The 8,808-nt window shown below is 45.5% G+C and overlaps 1 long non-coding RNA gene across 2 annotated transcripts in view; it reads left to right on the top strand.

Annotated features, from left to right (window-relative positions):
- Window positions 1-8,378, top strand: part of LOC144243649 (uncharacterized) — a 108,672-nt gene extending 100,294 nt beyond the window's left edge. Inside the window, exons 5-6 of one of the 2 annotated variants that reach the window (XR_013338724.1) lie at window positions 271-424; window positions 8,327-8,378. This is a non-coding gene — a long non-coding RNA (uncharacterized LOC144243649). Of the gene's footprint in view, window positions 1-270; window positions 425-1,567; window positions 1,756-8,326 lie in introns of those variants that run through there. The other variant, XR_013338722.1, reaches the window with a different exon arrangement.
- The last annotated feature ends 430 nt before the right edge of the window (window positions 8,379-8,808 follow it).

An 8,808-nucleotide genomic window follows, 5' to 3' on the forward strand; every position in this document is an offset into this window, starting at 1 on the left:
CAGCTGTCATCCCAGTCACATTCCCTTTTTCACACAGAATCTTGATTTTAGTAGAGTAACAATGCACCCATCCCTAGGAAATGAGTCATGGCCTCTCATTCCCCTTTGCTAGATACTTCTTGTCCTTCCTTACAGCTAGCCACCCAGGTTGGACAGCAGAGATATAAGGGAAATTTTCTTGAAGGCTTTGGGGAAAAAAGCTTATTTCTTAAAGACCAAAAGTCTGAGCCTAATAAAAAGAAGGTCTTTTGCTCTATCCCCTTTGCTTAGGCTTGGGATGCTCAAGCAATGTCTGGAACTGCAGCTGCTATCTTAAAATCACGAAGCATGAGAACAAAAGCCATTAACGCTGAGGATGCCAAAGAAAGACGGAAAAAGCATGGAAGGACAACCAAGTGACTGAATAAATGCTGACACTTCTTAAGTAAGTAATAAAATAATTATGAGTTAATTTACATGATACTTAGCCAAGTGGTCTGTTCCTGACCGATGGACGGGAAGAAGTGAAAACTTAGCCTAGTCAGAGTTAAACTCCTCCATCTGCACTCATGATCCATGGCTTGTGCCTCATTCTGCCTTATGTTTCCAAGGCTAGTTGTTTACACAACTTTCCTCTTCCCCTTTTTATAGCCAAAAGTAACCCCNTTTTTTATCCACTGCCCCCACTCCCCAGCCCCACCTGCCATAGGGACTTACTATACCACTCCATCCCGAATCGTCATGTCCACCGCAGACAGAAAGGCCAGTGCGCATGTGTGCACACACATACACACGAAAAACCACATATGTTTATCGACCTGAAGCAGCAATCACCGGGCTACAAGTGCTGAACCTCTGTTCAAGGTCTCAAAGTGCTGGAAAGAGGAGAGAGTGATGAGAATAAGTGGAAAGAAACCGAGTAGAAAAAAAACTAAGAAGTATGGGAGGAGGGAGAGCGAGAAAATAAGCCAACACGGCAACAGCTCAAGGGCTTGACATGGGCGAGATTTACTGCACTAATATGTCGGGCTGCCTGCTGTAATTAGTTTCTGTAAAAACCATATCTCCTAGCTCAGATTCAATTAAATCATACGGTGTTTATTTGAGAGCTTTCTTATTACATGATGGGATGCCTGGCAGGGCCCCAACCTCAGCTAACCCACCTGCCCCTCGCCTGGCACAATTTATGTGTCAGTCACACTGTTTTCGGGTGGTCAGGCAGCAAGGAGATAAATGGGGGAGTGTTTGTGCTGACAGACACATGGGAAGATGCCACGTGAGGCAAGCGTGGCACTGAATGATGTTGTTTTCTGCGAAACCTGAAAACACGCACCAGAAATAGTTAACTTAGTGCTTAATCAGACATTGGTTATCTTACAGTCCCTTTGGGTAGAGGGGCAAAACCAGAGGGATTGCTTCTTAAAAATCATTTGTTAAGAACAAGTGATAGGTCTGTTAGAGAAGATTCTGAGGAGATAGGAAAGAAAAGCATCTTATTCAGGAAATTCATCTGTCTGAGATTTCCTGATCACTGTACAGAGGTGCTTTTGACTGAATGCACTTTCTGTGCTACTCTTCATCGCCATAGAATGAATAAACAGCCCCTCAAAATGCCTTCAGTATGAGACACGTGCATGTGGGGAGCTCCCGGGAGGAGAAGAGAGACCCAGTCAGAATGAGAAAACCGAGGTTTCTGCATGACAGCATGCTCAGCGGCACAGACAATTTCTTCCTCCTGAAACTGAAACCGATATTAAAATAAATCTGTGTGCCTCATTTCCATGGGTAACTTCCTAGACTTCTTTTGTAGCCAATCACAATGTCTTCACCCTCATCCATTCACTTGCATGGTGCATGCATGCATGAGTGCGTGTGCGTGTGCGTGTGCGTGTGCGTGTGTGTGTGTGTGTGTTTCTCTGCCTGCAGAGTACATGTTCCGTAGGAGAGAAACAGCATAACACATCAGCTGCTCCCTGTTACTAAAGAGTTAGCAAGAAAATCATCTTTGAGACTAAGATCTGCAGGAAAGAAGAGTAAAAGATAATTCTTTAATTCTGAAACTCCCCGTGTGCAGCTTACCAGGGGTCACCTGGGCCAGGTCTGTTAAGGGAATATTGACCTCGAGCAGATCTATCCTGAAATCTATTCTGAGTTTCTGAGGATCCTTTTCTCTCCTTGTTCTCATTTTGATGAGTGATTATTTGCTATTGTCTTGATCTTCTAATTCCTTAATTTCACTTGTTTGAATCTTTCTAGGAGACAGCGATTCTTTATTGAGATTGTACTTGAGAACATGACATAAAATAATAATCTTAAAAGGTTTCCAAGACTTGAGACAGTAGAAAAAACTTCAATGCAATTTTTCCCCCAGGATAGTCTTTTTTTTTTTTCCTTTTTACAATGTGATTCTTTTCTGCCAATGGGTGGTCCTCACTGTTCTGTGACTATCCTTAAACCCAGCTTTGCTTCTTCCTTGGCTTAACTTCAGCTGTTTACCCAGAAGCATGAAAGCATCTCAATTTTAAAAAGATTTATGGTCAAAAGCAAACAAACAATCCACCAAAAAAATACAACCTCCATTAAACGGTAACAGAAGCATTGTGTTTCTTTAAGTAAAAGCACACAACCTGTAGCATCAGAGGAAAAAACTAACATTACTGAGACCTGATCAGATGGTAGACACCTTAAACGATTTCAAACAACAACGTTCAATGCAGTGATTATATTTTGTAAGTGAGGAAGCCAGAGTTTGGGGAGGTGAAGTCATTTGCCCAGAGTAACCCAATGATGAGCCAAGAGTGACCCTTGTCAACAGAAATCCCAGATCTGGCACACTGCTTACATATTGGCTGTATAACACATTCCCCACTACCCCTACGTATCTTCACTCTTCCATGCCCCCACCCTTTCCTATGGTGCCAAGTGCAGTGCATGGGCCATCCAACCAGAAGCTGATGATATGGGGCTTGTGAGTGAATGATATCAATCAATGTCTGATGTAAACCTCAATAGCACAGCTCATGTCTCTAGGCTGTCGGACATCCAGTACACTGAACGTCCCTGATGACCACTGAATTCCACCACGAGGAACGGGAGCTCACTATCCCTAAAGGATAGAGCAGCACTTACTATTTCATTTCCAAATGGTATCCTATTCCACATGGTCCTGTGCAGTGGCCTTGCTTAGTCTCTTATCCTGTGAGCCTAGAAAAGAGATCTTTGACCTCTTTCCAACTGGAAAAGAGGAAGTTGGGATTAGGACTAAAGTAAGGCTGTCTGCTTCATTACCTGGCATTGGAAGAAGCAGAGGATTCAAGTCTGTGCCTGTGTTCTCTGCTTGGGAAACAGTCGTATGTCAATCACACTTAACAGTTTTCTACAAAACCAACCTCATGTGCTGGCCCCAGCCCTGCCCAGGGGACAGCCCGTGTCTTCCAGCACGCTAGCCCCGGGGAAGGGTTTACTCCTGCCTGTCTCCTCACTGTGGTATTGTCCATTTCGTCCCTGTACTGATTGAGCGCAGACTCCACAACCAGATTGACCCCCAGCTATGCCGCTGTGTGATCTTGCATAATCACATAGTGTCTCTGTATCCTCTCTATGAAATGGAGAAGGGATAAGGATCCCTTTATCCTAGGTAATCATGAAGGTTAAATGAGGTACTGTATGCGAACTTTTTAGAACACTGCTGACTTTGGTCAAGGCTCTAGATATGATAGCTAATTCTAACATAATTGTTAATATGGCTCCTGAGGAGTTTTAGAAAGGGATGCCTCCAGAAATCCTTCCTTAAACCCACTCAGTTCTCAAAAGTACAGAAGAGGTTGAGGGGCACTGGGTGGCTCAGTCAGTTAAGCGAACAATTCTTGGTTGCGGCTCAGGTTATGATCTCACGGTTCACGAGTTCAAGCCCCACATCAGGCTCTGTGCTGACAGAATGAAGCCTGCTTACAATTCTCTCTCTCCTTCTCCCTCCCTGCTCACTCACTCTCTCTTTCTCAAAATAAATAAATAAACTTAAAAAAAAGAAGAAGAAGAAAAGGCTGAGAACCAAGACCTTATGGCAGATACTCAAAATGCAAATCTGTGTAGTAAAAGGCAAGGAGCCCTGAATTAGACATCATCACCTGTGAGTGTTTCCCCTGTCTGTCTGGCTATATGAGCCACAGGACCTCACACATATCACAGGACCTCTTTAGACCTCTTCATTCCCACCTGTCATGGATAGAATTATGTCAAACCAAAATTCATATGTTGAACCCCTAACCCCCAGTATGATAGCAGCTGGAGATGGGGACAGTGCGAGGTAATTAGGGTTAGATGAGGTCACAAGAGTGGGGCCCTCACGATAGGGTTAGTGCCCTTGTAAGAGGAGACACCGGAGAGCTCTCTGTCTCTCTCTGTTCTATGTGAGGACACAGCCAGAAGGCAGCTGTCTATAAGCCAGGAAGACGACCATGCTGGCATCTTGATATTGGACTTCTAGCCTCCAGAACTGTGAGAAAGTAAATGTCTGTGGTTTAAGCCACACAGTCTGTGGTATTTTGTTATGGCGGCCAAGCAGACTAAGATACTACCTGCACCTGACACCAGCCATTCTTACAGCTCCTTCCCCGAATCCTAGCAGAGGGAGGGGTTTTCACATGGTGGGGGGAGGGGAGGTGTTCCTGCATAAGATTCCACTGCAGAAAGGGCTCTAAGGCCAGTAATTAAAAAATTTTTTTAATTATATTTATTTATTTTGAGAGAAAGAGAGAGCAATCATGGGAGGGGCAGAGAGAGAGAGGGATAGAGAGAGAGAATCTCAGGCAGGTTCCAGGCCACAGCACAGACAAGGCCAATAATTATTTAAAGACCACCACAATAAGTGATTGCAAGGACCCCTCCCCCTCTGGCTGAGCTTCTGCAGAATCCATGTGTAAGAACTCTTAGCTCCATTGGCCTGGAACTACCCCTAGAGAGTAGTTGGAGCAGTATAGAACACTACCACAATACACGCAGTAGTAGTTCACATAACTTAATTTTTCATAAAAACAGATGTCTTTCCTTTCTTATGTTATCAGTTTGGTAGGAAATCTTCTTGAAATATACTACATACTTCCTCTCCTTAAGGGTGTGTAGGGGCACCTGGGTGGCTCAGTCGGTTAAGCATCTGTCTTCAGGTCAGGTCATGATCTCCTGGTTCGTGAGTTCAAGCCCCACAGGGGGTTCTCTGCTGTCAGCATGGGGCCCGCTTCAGATCCTCTGTCTCACTCTTTCTCTCTGCCCCTCCCCTGCTCAGGCTCTCTCTCTCTCTCTCTGTGTCTGTCTCTCAAAAATAAACCTTTAAAAAATATGTGTATAAGTGCATATATATTTAGCTTTTCTTGATGACATGTTGGTGTCATTCTGAACACCAATAAAAGAAGACCTTCAGTGGCTTTTGAGATACACAATACTCTTTGTCTCCAGTATCATTTGGGGTGCTAAAGGTTCCCAAACTATAGTCCTATTAGATGTTATTCTCTGTGTTGAATGTGATCTGCATAATGCAGTCACTTAGTTTTGAGTGAGGAGGTCCTCAGAATGGCTCCACATCACTCAGATGGAATAAAAGGCACAGACCTTTGGAGCAAGCTATTTTTCCCAATGGCTCTTATATCTTTCCCTAATTAGGCTTGCACCTTTGGGTTCCCCTCCTTGGTACAACTTGTGGGGAAGGGGGGCTGGTCATCTAACCAGGCTGCCAGGCTATGGGCACTACTGTAGATGGAACTGCTCTGAGGGCCCAAGAACTCAGAGATGTCAGAATGGATGCCACAGACGGTGAGTAAGAAACAGGTCATCATCCACATTCTGAATATGAAGTGCTGGAAATGGAGAGGGCTGCTATGGATCGTTGTAGGCTATTTGATGACCAAATGTAGGAGCCAGACACTGTGGGAGAGCCCTGACGGTCAGAGGAGCCAGAAACATTTCTGTTGAAGTCATACATTGAGGGCACTTATGAAGCAATAAACAAATGTATTCTGAGAAATGAAGGACTGAAGCGAGAACACTCTGGGAAGCTTCGTGACAAGTCGCCGAGGCTGCTATGGGAGCCGTGCACTGGGTTCCTGACTGAGAGCCTTCCTGCACCGAGGTGATTTGGGTCCTCCTGGCCCTCTCAACAAGGCCTGGTTCAGATGAATTGTCTAAATGGTTGTTTCCATGACAACGACTGATTCTCAGAGGCCAGCGTCAGGAGGCAACGACCACCACACCGGAAACAGATCTGAAATTTGCTCCTGATGGAGCAGAAATGAGAGCGCTCCAGGGGGGAGAGCGAAGCCAGGCGGGAGGTGGGGGTGGGGGGACAATCCATCAGAGCGACTCTGTACCCCTGCCAGCCCTTCTCAGGGAAATCCCGTCACCATATTCCTTCACATACCTCACCCTGCTGCTAGCGTTTCTCAGCTGGCTGTGGGAAATGGCTTATGTATACAGTTCTGACTTGATATTTCTTCCCTGCGGTAAGCGTCAGAAAGGCTGCACTGCTGTGTCTCAATAGAGTTGAACAATCATCAAATTCCCATTGTTTCGCCATCGCCTTCTTGACCTCCACCAACAGAGGACTATGTGTAGGGAATCTACCTCATTTCCTTTTATTTTGGTTTTGATTCCATTCCTTCTGTTTGGGAAAACTCTTTGTTTCTTTTCAAATGACTTTTGGTTGGAACAGTGAATTCTCTTTGTTGAGACTCTGTCTCAATTTCTCTGTCTCTCTCTAACGTTACTCACTTTGTTGCCCCGGAGACAAGATAAAATTCACAGCTCTCTTTTTCTCTCTTCTCTCTATGTGGTCAAAATTGCATGAGACTTTTAAAATCTTAAACATAGAGAAAAGGGCCATTTCTTAATTCCAATATTTTGTCTTTCATCTTTTGTTTATTCAGCTTAGAGCCTCAAGGTCAGGTTAAAATTAAAGTCACACTAAATTGCTCTGGTTTGTTTTCCCAGTTCCAGAAATATCTTCTTAGTCAATCCTTCACCAGGATGTGATTTCAAAAGTACATTAAAACTGATCATTCATTTATGCACACATTTAGTAAATCCTGTTGAGGGCCTGCTACGTGCAGATAGTCTGCTGGGTGAACAAGACTCTATCTTTGTTCTTTAGGAACAAATTAGGGCCCAAAGGGGGATGACAGAAAAGGCAATTAGAATACATGATAAATGCTGTAATAGGAGTGCATGACGGGATCTAAGGGAGCAGAGGAGGAGCCCCTAATTCAGGGCTGAGAGGAAAAGGGGAAAGAGGTATAAAGGGGAGACGGAGTGATTGAGGCCGTCCCCCAAGAGAAGAAATTGATGCTGAGCAAATGCCTCTATGACAGTGGCACTTAGACTAGTTTGGTACTCAGGGAAGTGCCCAGAGAAGTGCCCAGCTAGTTCAGGGAATGTTTATTGGATCAAGGGGTGGGAGTAGAAAATATTCCAGGAAGGAATAAAATATATAAAGTCACAAAGGCAAGACAGAGCATGGAATGTTTGGAGTCCTCAGACCATAATGATGAGAACTTAGAAAGTGCTGCCCACAGGGCAGGATTAGACCCTCCCTCTGAGATGACAGGGAAGAGCACCAAAATGTCAGACAGAAGGAGCAGTCAGAGCCACAGCTGGGGCCAAGAACTGCCCTTGAAAAGCAACCTCCAAGCCGCCTAAGTTTTGAGAGGGTGCTTGCATTTGATACGAGGGAGGGAAAGTTGAAGGACACCCCGGAGAGGCTCCCTTAGTTCACTGGTCTGACAGAGGGCGACACCCTGGAGCCGCTGCTTCTGGACATAGGGCCAAATTGCCCAGGGGTAGTGGGCCAGAGATGATGTGGTGTGACAGCTGAGTCCAGCACAGAGGCCTGGGCAGGGTTTCCCAGCTCGGGAGATTTAGTTCAAGTTATGATCTTCAAAACAGCCACATAAATGAGAAGCCAGCAGAAGCAGGAAGGTTGCTTTTCCACGTGACATGAAAGAGCACCATTCAGGGCAATGTCGATGGAAGATGGGGCCACTTGAGGGTGGGGCTCACACAGGTTCCCATGTGTCCGAGGACTCTTCGAAATACTGCCCACTGTATTTTCCCAGTGACTCTTTGCTGCTCCCCTACTCCACAGCTCATCTGCCATAAAACTGGACCAAGCTATGGACACATACAGCCCCAAGAAGGGACAGACATTTATAGCATTCTCCAATATGCTAGCTGGAGAAAAACACCATTGTTCATGATGTGAATTCCGTATTGTACTTCACTCTAAAGGCAATAGACTTTGTAAGACTGCTAAGAGAAAGCATTTTATCAGGACTCCCAAACCTTTTTTTTTTTCCCCTAACAGAAAGACCCCCAAAGCTCTTCAGCTGGCCATGCATATCAAGGCATGAGAGAAGGTAGGGAGTGATATGAGGGCGATTCCTACACGGCAGGAAGAAGAGGAGCCAAGTTAGGACTGTGGCCTCCCTCTCCCATAAGCTCCCCTACCCCTTCTCTTACTCCAGCCCTGTGAGTTCAGAACCCTATCTGGAGGTGGTGGATGGGAACTGCATATCATGGACTCCTATGGCAATGGGAGGGGCCTGGGAAAATAAGCCTGCGGGTGGCCTCACAGTGTCCCATTCCCCTGCAGGGATGTTGGGGGAAGGGGCCACTGGGAGCCCGCACTTTCCCCAAGGAGAGCAGAATCATCTGGGGCACTAAGAAAGTCCTGTCACAGAGAAGGCACTTGGTAATGGATAATACATGAAGAGTAGAACGAGTGGACAAATGGATGGCTGGATGGATAGATAGACAGATGGCTTTGCAGCAGTAAGTCAGAAACCC

This window comes from Crocuta crocuta, unplaced genomic scaffold (assembly GCF_008692635.1).
Source record: "Crocuta crocuta isolate KB4526 unplaced genomic scaffold, BGI_CrCroc_1.0 scaffold586, whole genome shotgun sequence".
NCBI lineage: Eukaryota > Metazoa > Chordata > Mammalia > Carnivora > Hyaenidae > Crocuta > Crocuta crocuta.